Raw genomic sequence first — 12,549 nt, 5'->3', positions numbered from 1 at the left:
TTTGAAAGGACCAGCCTCCCGTGTCAGCAAGGCAGCTGTCTCCCAGTACGCCAGGGTGTGGGAGAGGCTCTAAGCCCCCCAAGGGTTCCCCCTGGAGAGGAAGGAGAGGCTCCAGCAAATGGGTGGGATTATACGAGCCCTTTGGGGCAGCCCCAGGCCAAATCTCAGCTTGGGCACTTGGTGGACTGGCAATCCTGTAGTTACCTGGGTGTCCTAAGCCTCCGTTTCCACCTGGTAATGGAAACACCAATTGTTCTCAGCTCTTTATTTCATGTTCTCTTTTGAAACCTACTGTGTCTCAGGCACTGGGACACTGGACCTAGGAGCCTAGGACTTGTGGTAGGATCTGCAGGCATGAGTGTGGATGGGAGCTCTCACTGTCCCTGGGATGGGCACGGGCATGGTAGGAAATTGTGCCTGTAGTTCTCAGCAGCAGTGTTGCAGAGAAGGCTGGTGTGCGCGGGAGTAGCCCTTCTGGATTCTCCAACCGTGAAGATGATGACAGCAACGGTAACAGCATCATCCACAACAATGATGGAGACAGCAGCAGCCCTCGACACTGGGCCCTGCAACAGGCGGGTGCCTCCACTGCTCTCATGTCACCCTTGACAACTCTGGGATAGAGACACCAACATAAAGCCTTTTCACAGGGAAGTAAACTCATGCCTGGGGATGTGCGGGAGCGCTCAGGCGTCTGCCCCAAACCCCAACCTCCTGTGTCTGCAATAGAGGCACCAGGCACTCACCAGGTGGGACTTGGGCAGCCCACCCACCGTGGTGGGAGCTCTGAGACCCGGCTTCCTCTCCTGTAGACCGGCGCCCCTGGCTGCCCACCCCCCTGAGAAACAGAGGGCTTCCTTAAACACCCGTCATGCTTCTGTGGGGTGGGGGCATCGTGGGCCTTCGCTCCCCAAGCTTTAGAAGGCCACCCATGAGCATGAAAACAGGACCCCCAGCCCAGATGACGCCACCTGCAGGCACACATGAACACACGAACACACGTGTGGGCTTGCACATGTATGCATGCTATGCTACGCTTGGTCACGGGACCACATGAGCTTCTTTTTTGCCTTGAGCAAAGCTGAAGGCCGAGGAGAGGAAATGAGGTGGCACAGGAAAGCGTTTTTCCCGGTAATCACCACACCTTGTCTAATGTAATGAGCCGTGGAGGGGCCCGGATGGAACATTTAGGTGGAGTTATTGAATGTTTCCTTGTAGTTCACTCAGTCGTAGGAATTAATTGATTTATGGGATGGAAGAGTGAGCGTGTGTGTCTTTGTTAATATGGTTTTCCTTCATGTGAAAGCAGAGAGGCTGGGCCGCCGGCTGGCCTGGGCCTCACCTGCTTTCAGACTGGCCAGGCCCACAGAGCAGAGCCAGACGGGTGCCAGCAGGCATCACCCTCTGAGATTAAAAGCTGAGAAGCCACCCAGAGGGTGTGGGGAGGTGGTGCGCACATGTGAGCACAGACACCTGTGAGCTCAGGCACGTGTGAGAGCAGGCATCCGTGAGCACGGCACCTGTGAGCATAGGCACCTGTGAGCTCAGGCACGTGTCAGAGCAGGCACTGTGAGCACAGGCACCTGTGAGCATAGGCACCTGTGAGCTCAGGCACGTGTCAGAGCAGGCACCGTGAGCACAGGCACCTGTGAGCATAGGCACCTGTGAGCTCTGCCTTGTCAGCAGACTGCGGGAGCACAGGGGCACCTGTACATTAGCACCCAGAGCTCAGGCACGTATCAGAAAGCAGGTGAACGAGCACAGGCACCTGTGAGCATAGGCACCTGTGAGCGTAGACACCTGTGAGCTCAGGCACGTGTGAGAGCAGGCATCCGTGAGCGCAGGCACCGTGAGCGCAGGCATGTGTGAGGTAAGTACAATCTCTTGCTCACTCTCCCTAAGTGAGTGATGCCTTCTGTCACGGGGATGATGCAACAAGAAGGCCCCCACCTCAGATGCAGCCCCCTGACCTTGGACATCCCAGCCTCCAGAACTGTAAGAAATCAATCTGTATTCTTTCGGAAGTACTCAGTCTGTGGTATTCTGTGATAGCAGCATAAAATGAACTAAGACAGATCCATGATGTAACAAATGAGGCCAGAATGGAATGTCACATCCCAGCACAAAACCTGACAATCCCATTGGATTCCATCAATAAGCCCCTCCTGAGTCAAGCAGGGGCCTGACACAGCATGAGCTGGGGTGACATGGCCCTGCCTGCTGGAGACATGTGGCTCTCCCATTGCCCAGGACACCCTGGCTGGTGGCAGGGGGATGTGGGAGAAAAGCCTTCTTCTCTCCTCTTTCCCATCCAGAGTAACACTGGTCAGAGGCCTGGCTAGCTCTCAGTCTACCGGGAAACCAGGTCCTTTCTTCTAGAATTCCCTGCGGCGATGGGAGCTGCCACCCCTGTTCCAGGGAAGGGGAGTCAAGGCAGTGTGGTGTGAACAGGTTCTTCTGTGGTTGTGGTTCTGAAACACACACATGTGGGCACTGAGCCTCACCTGGCCACATTCTGGCCACAACTATCGCCTTCTTTTCTCTGAACCTCAGTTTCCCCTCCTAGATGCCACCTCCAGAGAACTAAATAAACCACTGTGAATGAAATTCTATTTCAGTGCCCCTGGCACAGTGGCACCCAAAAGTCCCTGCTCCCTGCTCTACCTTCCTCCCAACCCAAGGGAGCCCCATCTTCCAAATGGCCACACTCAGAAGAACGTGTCCACAGGAGGATACCCCTTATTTCAGCTTGCACCAGTCTGCCTTCCTGCACACCTGAGCGTGCTGGCCCAGGGCCTGTGCTGCAGCCTCAATCCTTTCCCACTCCTCCGTCTCCACGTTTGCTGGTTATGTTGCTCGCTCTTCTGGTTGGCAGATTAAATGAAGGGAGATTTGCATAGCAATAAAAAGGTAATTAAAATCACGAACACATGAAAAGGCCATTATGAGATTCCTTGGGAAAGATGCCTCCACTGGTCAGGAAAGATACAGTAAGAGGGTGGGGGTGGAAAACCAATTAACCAAGCCTGTTAGCCGCCCATTATCAGCGCTGGGACTGCAAATATAAATATTAATTGCTGCAGGGCCAAATTGTTAACAGACAACCAAACTCATAAATACCTCGTGCACAACTAATGGTGCCGAAGTGCATCACCATGGTGGGGCTTTGAAGAGCTCAGGGTGGACACTGAGGGGGAAGTGGGTGCGGCCACCACGGGTCTCCTGCTTCACATACGCTCATTGCAGATGCAACTGCACTCCCTGATAAGCATCGACTGCATTTCGAGGTCTGAATTATGATGTGTCAGGTGATCGGTTTATTCATTATTTACAACCACTTAGAAAGAATATGTGCGTGTCCATATACATACATATATATGGACATACATGCTGATAAAACTAATACACCCGTCAAGTTATTGTGCAATCGACAATTAAATTAGAGCTCTCTTGACCAGCAGGAATCCTGGGGTGATCTCCTTTCTGAAGACAGTGGCTTCTTGTGTAACAACGTCAATAAATGACACCCCGTTGGCCATAAAGGGGCACTCGGAGCTCAGAAACAAAGGCCCCTGCTGTGGTTTCTCACAGCCTGGGCGCTCCCAGGCATTCTACTGAGGGGTATAATGGCCCCGCCCCCTGCGGTGATTCTGCTCTGGAAAGCAACGGTGACGTCCCAGAGGCCACCCCTATTCCAGAGAGAGGCTCTTTCCGTCCCAGGGGAAGACCTGCCCAGCCGAATGGAGCACTGTCTGTGGGAGGTCGGAATTCAGGCCAGCTCCCTCTTTCCCGTCTCAGCCTTGCCAGTTGTGCCGTGGACTCAGATCTGCCCAGATGCCACTCCTAGACAGGAGGAGCCACCGCGGGGTCTGTGTCTCAGGGTCCAGGAAGCATAAAATCCATGGCACGTTCATGTAGCCAGGGCTGTGCTCCATGAAGCCCAGGGAGTGCTCGGTCCCCGGAGAGACCTAAGCTAGACCCCCTCCCAGTCCTGCACTGCTTGGATCATTCATTTATTCACTCATTCACTTCTTCCTTTCAGGATTTGGTCTTTGAGTGACCAATTCCCGAGGGTCTGCCCTGCAGACTGTGGGCAATTGCTGAGGGGTGTGAGATGAGTTAGGAGAGTCCCCAGCATCCCAGGCTTCGCTACCAAATGTTAGGATGCCTGTTTTCTCGTCCGTTCTTCCTCTGTCCCTCTGCTGTGCTCTCTCTCCTTCCTCTCCTTCTTTCTCTCAACAAGTGTTATGGACCAAGCACTGCTTGTGGAGCTAAGCATGGAATAGTCAACAAGACAGAGTCTGCTCTCTCCTAGCCTGCATTCAGCGGGAAGAGCAGACAATAAATAGAGAACATGTCAAGTGGTGACAAGTGCCATAAGACAAAGAGAATGATTGTAGAAGTGCTGTTCTCTGATAACTACGAGCCGAAAGGCCAGGAGGGGGTGTGAGGGCCACAGGGAGGAGGTCCCCGTGGGCTGTGGCTGGGAGGAGTGGGTCGCAGGGGCGGGGAGCAGCGTGCTGAAGAGACTGCAGGGGTGGTGTTTCATACCACGCAGGCCTTTGTAGGCCATCGTGAAGACTCGGGCTGTGTTCTATGTGGGGTGGGGCCCTTGGAAGGCGTGAGCGTGACACAACTGTGCTTTCATGAGACCATCCTGGATGCTGCGTTGAAACTAGTCTGGAGAGGTGGGAAAGCCAGAGAGGCAGAGAGCAAAGGGAAGACACAGAGAGGGAGGGCGAGAGACGGAGACAGAGAAAGGAAGTGAGCGAACGCGGGAGAGGCAGCACAATAACGCCAGTGAAATGCGGGTGCGTTTGGAGAGAAACGTGTTAGTGTGGAGGTGATGGGAAGTGTCTGGACACTTAAACATGTTTTGAAAACAGAGGCGAATTGGATATAATTGGTGTGATATGAATAGAGGAGTTAAGAATCTCTCCAAGGTTTTTTTTTTTTTTTTTTTTTTTTTTTTTTTTTTTTTTTTGAAGTCACAAATCAGCTTCGGCTGCAGCCTCATTTCAATGTCATCAGTGTTTCACACCACTTCCAGGACAATGCCCTGTTGCAGGCCTTGACCCAAGGCCCTTCCTCATCCAGACTCATCTCTCCCAGCTGCACCTGCGCCTGGGGAAGCCTCGCTCACGGACACCCTCTGCCCTTTGCTGCCTGTTGGCCTTGTCCGAGTGTTGGCTCCTCTGCCCAGAGAGCCTTCACTCCCCTCACTCACTCAGGGTTGCTGCCCTCTTGTCCTGGAGGCCTGCCATAAGCCATGTCAGGCTCCCCTCTGCCAGGAGTCCCGCTCAACACAATCCAGGATCATGGTCTCTCTGGGAACATGCTTCCTCCTTGAAGGCACTCAGAGGCCAGGTCTGCACTGAACCTGCATTTCCAGGAGCTCTCCAAGGGGACCGGGCACAGCTGGGCTCATGCAAATGAAGGTTGCTGTTGTCTCCTCAGCCCCCTTGGGGTCTCTAAGACCTTCCTTCCTGACTGTGGGTCGCAGGATGCAGAACCAGAGGAAACCCACGGGATGTGGGTGATTGAAAACGGGAGGTTGTACTTCCAGGGAAAAGGCACAAAAGAGGATGTGGGGAAAGTCAGAATGCCAGGCTTCAGGCTCAGTGGAAGGGGCATGTTTAGGAGCTGTGAATTCTCACCAGCAGCCCTGAAGTCTAGTCCCCGAGGGTGAGGCTGGGGCCAAATATGTGAGAAGAAATGCTCACTATGGGGTTGGATTACTTTCTTCAGTCTTCTCTTCTTGTATTGTATTTGGAATCAGTCTCTTAGAGTAATGGGATATATCTATATTCATCTGTCTGTCTGTTTATACTTCTATCATCTACTTATATTATCTATCTGTATCCATCTGTATCTGCATGTATCTATCTGCCTGCATCTCTCTGTATGTATCTATCTGCATGTATCTATGTATCTCTCTGGATTTATCTCTCTGGATATATCTCTCTGCATGTATCTCTCTGCATTTATCTATCTGTATGTATCTATCTACTTATAGCTCTCTGCATGTATCTCTCTGTATGTACCTCTCTGCATGTATCTCTCTGCATGTATCTCTGCATCTATCTCTCTGTATTTATCTATCTGCATTTGTCTGTACCGTATAACTCTCTGCATGTGTATCTCTGTATGTATCTATCTGCATGTATCTCTCTGCATCTATTTCTCTGCAGTTATCTATCTGCATGTATCTATCTGCTTATAGCTCTCTGCATGTATCTCTCTGTATGTACCTCTCTGCATGTATCTCTCTGCATGTATCTCTGCATGTATCTCTGCATCTATCTCTCTGTATTTATCTATCTGCATTTGTCTACCTTATAACTCTCTGCATGTATATCTCTGTATGTATCTCTCTGCATGTATCTCTCTGCCTCTATCTCTCTGCAGTTATCTATTTGCATGTATCTATCTGCTTATAGCTCTCTGCATGTATCTCGTTGTATGTATCTACCTGCATGTATCTCTTTGCATGTATCTTTCTGCATTTATCTCTCTGTATGTATCTCTCTGTATGTATCTCTCTGCATGTATCTATCTGCATGTAGCTCTCTGTGTGTATCTATCTGCGTGTAGCTCTCTGCATGTATCTACTGTATGTATCTATCTGCATGTATCTCTCTGTATGTACCTATTTCTATCAATATGTGCATCTATCATCTCACCTAAATAGAGAGGACAGAGTCTTGGAGTGGAAAGACCCACAGCTGGGATTCCTGTGAGGAAGACCCCCCCACCCCATTTCCTGCCCTGTGACTTTATTCTGCGCTGCATTCTAGAAAGAGTTTGGTCCGCATTTGGGCATAGAATCGATTCCTATGTCTGCTCTTGGTGGCCGTGAAACCTTCGACTGTCACATGAACTCTCTGTGCTTGGGTCCTTCATGCGTGAAGTGAGGGAGTGGTAACCAGGTTGGAGGCTGCAGTGAGACGTCAGTGAGGCAGGGATGAGAGAACCCTCGCCCCAAAGGGCCCCCGTTTGCCCGAATGTAAAACTGCACACCTGAGGGTGAGTCTGGGGCCCAGCTAGGCTGGGGCGAGACTGGAACCTAAGCTTTGTTAGGGCAGCGTCCACATCCGTCTACTTATCTGTCTAAAGCCTAGCACTTTGCCAGGCAAAGAGCAGGCAGGCATAAAGGTTGACTGAGTCTTCTTGGAGGGGCTGATTTATCTCTGCTCAGTCACATTTCTCAGAGGTGCGCCCCCCTGCACTGGTGAGCCCCAGCCCCCGACAGTGGGGATCTGCTGATGGCCTTCTCTTCTAATGAGCTCTGCATGTCAGCCTGCAAATTGGCAAAACTGTCAGACAAGCAACAACAGAAAAAAAAAAGTTTTTAATTAGTTCTTCATAAAGATCAGGAAGTGTGGTAAGGGAAAAATGCTTGAATCTGCACGTGGTTCTTTGAACTATAATTAGTATGTTGGGTTTAAAAGTGGTAAAAGCCCATTAGCTCCTGTACTGGCTGCTGAAAAGTTAGATGAAAAAGAGGAGTCTGGGGAAGGCTGGTGAGGATCAACACTTTCAGTTTAAGACGATGCATTCTCTAGGCCTTAAACACTTTGAGATTGTCCTTTTCTCTGTGTGCACACCCACGCAGCACAGCCGCCTCGTAGTCGGGTGGTGCACTTGGTGATGAGGATACATTGTCCATCTATGGGACGTTCGCATCTGATGAAGGAAGCAGGACCTTCATGCCACAGTTTCTGGACAGGCTGGGAGTAAGAGCTCAGGGCATGCCTGGGTACTCGAGGAGCTGGGAAGTGACCTGAGACGGGTTCCTGTCAGACCCATGTGGAACCTCAAAAGGCCCCTGACCCGTTTGGGCAACAGTTTCCTCCTTGGAAAGCTGGAAGAGGTCATCAGGGCTGGACTCTGTGAGTCTTTGAACTTCCCAGTAAGATACCCTATTTAGCTAATGGGGAGGGAGGCAGGAAAGGGAACCCCCCCAAAAGCTCAGTTCACCTGCATTGTTTGGCCCCGAATCTTGTTTGTTCTTGAAAGGCCACCTGAAGTCCCTCCTTCTCTCAGAATCCTTCCAAAGCTTCCCTCCTGCAGGAATTTCCCTTCCTTAAGCTCCATGACATCATAATAGTAATGGTAAGAATTAGAAACATGAAGAAGCCGTGTTCTAAGTCACAACTCACCTACTTCTCGCCACCTTAGACTCATTTCATAGATGGAGAAAGAGAAAGAACGTGAAGCCGCTTCTTGTGGCAGAGCTTGAACTCAAACCCAAGCCTGACCCCAGAGCCCACTCTCTTAACTGACACCCAACACCACAATTTTCTTTTTTAGCAGGTTTACCATACACCAGGTGTTGAATTAGGTGCATTGATTAGGCTGTCTATTAGACCTCAAACATTCCTGCAGTGAGGCGCAAAGACGCAGCCATGGAAGTGGAGGAAGCTGAAATGTCTTCCCCGCCGTTTCGGGCTAGGAAACTGCCGAGCTGAGACCTGAACTCAGAGCTCTCCTGGCAGCAGTTGCCTTCATGTGGCATCAGCAGCACACGGTTCGAATTCCACTGCTGATCATTTCACAGCACTGTTTAGCACTTTAAGTAGAATACACATTCAGAGAAATGCATGTATCATAAGGGAACAGACTTGATGAGATTTTACAGAGATTTTACTGAGTGAGGTCCCCCAGCTAACCATCAACTGGGTCAGGAAACAGAACATCACTGGCCCCGCGGAAGGCTGCCTTCCCTGCCTGTGACCACCTTCCAAAGGTCTCTGCTACTCTAACCCTGACACAGGGATGAGTTCTGCCTGACTGGAGTCGGGTACGATGCACCCTTGTGTGTCTGGCTCCCTTCTCTCCACATTGTGTTTGTGGATCATCCCTGCGGTTGCAGGGAACAGCACTCTGTTACTTTCATTTCTCTATTACCCCCCGTATAAGGCCATGGAGATTTATCTCTCCATTCTACTGTTGAGGGACAATGTAATTGATTCTAATTTTTTGCCTATTATGAGTAGAACTGCTATAAACCTTCATATACACACCTTTTGGTAAATAAACACATTTATGTTGGGTATATATCAATGAGCGAAATTAACAGGTCATAAATGCTGGCAGCGTGGTGTCGGGAAACACTGGTGGCTGGTGGCTGGGTCTTCAGTATAGCTGTGTCAGTTCACTCCTACCAGTGCATTGCCAGGTACTTCACATCTTTGCAGACACTTCTTACCTTCAATTTAAAGATTTAGTCATTCTGTGTAGTGATACCGTTTAGCAATTTTAATATGCATTTTCTGGATGACTAATGAGGGTCAGCACACTCGTATATTAACCAATTCAATATCTTTATGGAGCACCTGTATGAGCTATTTGACAACTTTTTCTTAAAAAAAAAAAAAAAAAGAATTGTGTGGTGGCTCACACCTGTAATCCCAGCACTTTGGGAGACCGAGGCAGGCAGATCTCTTGAGGTCAGGAGTTTGAGACCAGCCTGGTCAACATGGTGAAACCCCGTCTCTACTAAAAACACAAAAATTATCCAGGCGTGATGTTGGGCACCTGTAATCCCAGCTACTCAGAAGACTGAGGCAGGAGAATGGCTTGATCCCCGGAGGCGGAGGTTGCAATGAGCCGAGGTCGCGCCATTGCACTCCAGCCTGGGTGACGGGGAGACTCTGTCTCCAAAAAAAAAAAAAAAAATTGTTTGTGTTTTTTCTGTTGATTTACAGGGGTTTCCTTTAAAACCTATATTCTGGAGATGAGTCTTTTGATGGGCATAAATTATTAATTCTGATAAAATCCCATGTTTTAACCTTTTCCTTCATGGTTAGCAACCACCTCAAGGTCATGCCCTATATTATGTCCTGGAGGCTTTATTGTTCTACCTTTCACTTTCAGGTCTGAAATCTATCTGACCTGGTGCTTTGATGTGTTGTTAAGCTACTTTTAAATGATGTGAAATGAGGGTCAATTCATTTTTCCCATCTGGTTATTGGATTAGGTCAACATGATTTATTGGGGAGACTGTCTCGTCCCACCGTATTAGAGCTGCACAGCATCAAACATTCTGAGGGTTTTCCTTGTGGACGGATTTTCAACTACAAACTCAGTTTCTTTGTATAAGTAAGGGGTATCCCAGACAGCTATTTCCTTTTCAGAGAACTTTGGTTATTTGTGTATTTAACTAACTTGTGAATTTTATCCAGAGTGTCAAATTTATTGAAATAAAGTTCATCATATTTCCCCAGTATCCTTTTAATATCTATATAGTCTGTAGTGATGTCATCATTCTGATTTCTGGTATTTATAATTTATGTCTTCTCTCTTTCCTCTGGTCAGTCTGGTTAGAGGTTTTCCAATTTTTAATGACCTCAAAAAAAATAAGCTGTTGGCTTCATTGATCTTCTTTCTTGTTTTTCTGTTCTCTATTCCATTGATTTCTTCTCTTATCTTTATTGTTTCCTCACTTTTGCTTAATTTCAGTTTAATTTTCTTTCCTTTTACTGGCTCTTTAAGGTTAAAGGAGAGAGCTTTGATTTGAAACCTTTCTTTTCATCTACTATTGGTCTTCCGTGCTCTAAATTTCCTCCTATCTGCTGTTTTAGGGACATCTTGCAAGTTCTGATATGCTCTGTTTTCAGTTTTCATTCAGTTCGAAACACTTTCTAATTTCCCTTTGAATTTCTTCTTTAATGCATGGGATATTTACAAGTATATTATTTAGTTTTCAAACATTTAGGAACTTTCCAGAAATCTTTCTGCTACTGATTTCTCATTTCAGACCACTGTGGTTACAGAGCACACTGCGTATGAGCCTTAGTCCACCGTGTGCTGCTGCAATAAAATACTTGGGACCAGGTAATTTTTAAAATCCAAAAATGTATCTTCTCACAGTTCTGGAGGCTGGGAAGTCTGAGATCAAGGTGCTGGCAGGTCCAGTTGCCTGGCAAGGGCTGCACCCTCCAGAGGGGAAGGACACCATGTCCACACAGGAGGAAGCCGGAAGGGCAAGTGGAGGAAGCCTCGGGCAGAACAGCCTTCACCCACCCACAGGAGGAGCCGACGGCCGGATCATCTCCCATTATCATCGCACTGGTGAGACCTGCATTTTGGAGGGGACACACTTACACCACAGCACATGACTTTCAAATGTATTGAGATTTCGTTTTGATGACCCCAGATAGGGTCTGTCTTGGCAAATGTTTCACGTGTACGTGAAAAGGAAAACGTGCTTTATAAATGATAAGTGTCAATCAGGTCAAGTTAATTCATGCTGTTGTTCAAGTCTTCTGTGTCCTTGATCGACTTTCCCTCCTTATTTTATCAGTTAGTGAAAGATGGATGTTTCCATCTTGCTATTTTTGTGGATGTGTCCATTTTCCTTTTGTTTCTAACAGTTTTTGCGTCATGCATTGTGAACCTCTGTTATTAATCCATAAACATGTGGGACTGTTATGTCCTCCTCATGAGGTGACCCTTTGTCATTTTTGAAATGATCTTAAGAGCTCTCATAACACTCTCTGCTCTGAAATCTATTTTGTCTGAGCTTAATGTAGCAACTCCAGGTTTCTTTTGGTGAGTGTTAGCAAAATATACCATTTTCTATCATTCTACCTTTATTTGTGTCTTTATATCCAGAGGGGGCTTTCTGTAGGTAGCATAGAGTTTGGTCTTTTATTTATTTTTCTTCATCCAATTTGAAAATCCCTGTCTTCTAACTGAAGTATTGAGGACATTTAAATTTAAAATAATTATTAATAATATTTGATTTCATGCTGCCTTCTGAGGTTTGTCTTCTATTTGTCCTTTTTCCCTCTTTAATCGACATAGCAATGTCCATTTCTAGAAGTTCAGTTTGGGTCCTTTCCTATCTTCCATGTTATGATGTAGTATGTCCAGTCTTCTCTGGTTTTTTTTTTCTTTTTGCACATACGGAATATAGTTATAACAGCAGTTTGAATGTCCTTGCCTTTTACTGTTGTGATCTGTGCCATCCTCTCTTGAATGCTTTTTTGTCATCAACTTGGGTCAAACTTTCTGCTTCTTTGCATACCTGGTAAATTGATTGTATAACAAATGTTATCTTTTTTTTTTTTTTTTTTTTGAGACGGAGTCTCACTCTGTCACCCAGGCTGGAGTGCGGTGGCCGAATCTCAGTTCACTGCAAGCTCCGCCTCCTGGGTTTATGCCATTCTCCTGCCTCAGCCTCCCAAATAGCTGGGACTACAGATGCCCGCCATCTCACCCGCCTAGTTTTTTGTATTTTTTAGTAGAGACGGCCAGGATGGTCTTGATCTCCTGACCTCGTGATCCACCCGTCTCGGCCTCCCAAAGTGCTGGGATTACAGGCTTGAGCCACCGCGCCCGGCCACAAATGTTATAATTTTATCTTATCGGGTGCTGGATATTTTTGTATTTCTATAAATATGTTGAGGATACTTGGAAATAGTTTGGTCCTTTTAGTTCTTCTTTCAAGTTTAATTAGACTGATTCAGAGCCACAGTTACTGGAGGCTATATTTATTCCCTTCTACTGAGGCAAGACCTTTTCAACACCTGACGCCCCATG

At 47.7% G+C, this 12,549-nt stretch overlaps 1 long non-coding RNA gene across 1 annotated transcript; it reads right to left on the bottom strand.

Annotated features, from left to right (window-relative positions):
• Window positions 1–7,332: 7,332 nt before the first annotated feature.
• Window positions 7,333–9,384, bottom strand: LOC103887197. Its single transcript, XR_651190.3, has 2 exons — window positions 7,981–9,384; window positions 7,333–7,686 (listed from the first exon to the last, which is right to left on the bottom strand). It is a non-coding gene; the product is annotated as an uncharacterized LOC103887197 (long non-coding RNA).
• Window positions 9,385–12,549: the final 3,165 nt, after the last annotated feature.

Source organism: Papio anubis, chromosome 8 (genome assembly GCF_008728515.1).
Source record: "Papio anubis isolate 15944 chromosome 8, Panubis1.0, whole genome shotgun sequence".
In the NCBI taxonomy this organism is placed as follows: domain Eukaryota; kingdom Metazoa; phylum Chordata; class Mammalia; order Primates; family Cercopithecidae; genus Papio; species Papio anubis.
Note: the sequence above shows the minus strand (reverse complement) of the source record. Positions and strands in the feature narration are given on the sequence as shown.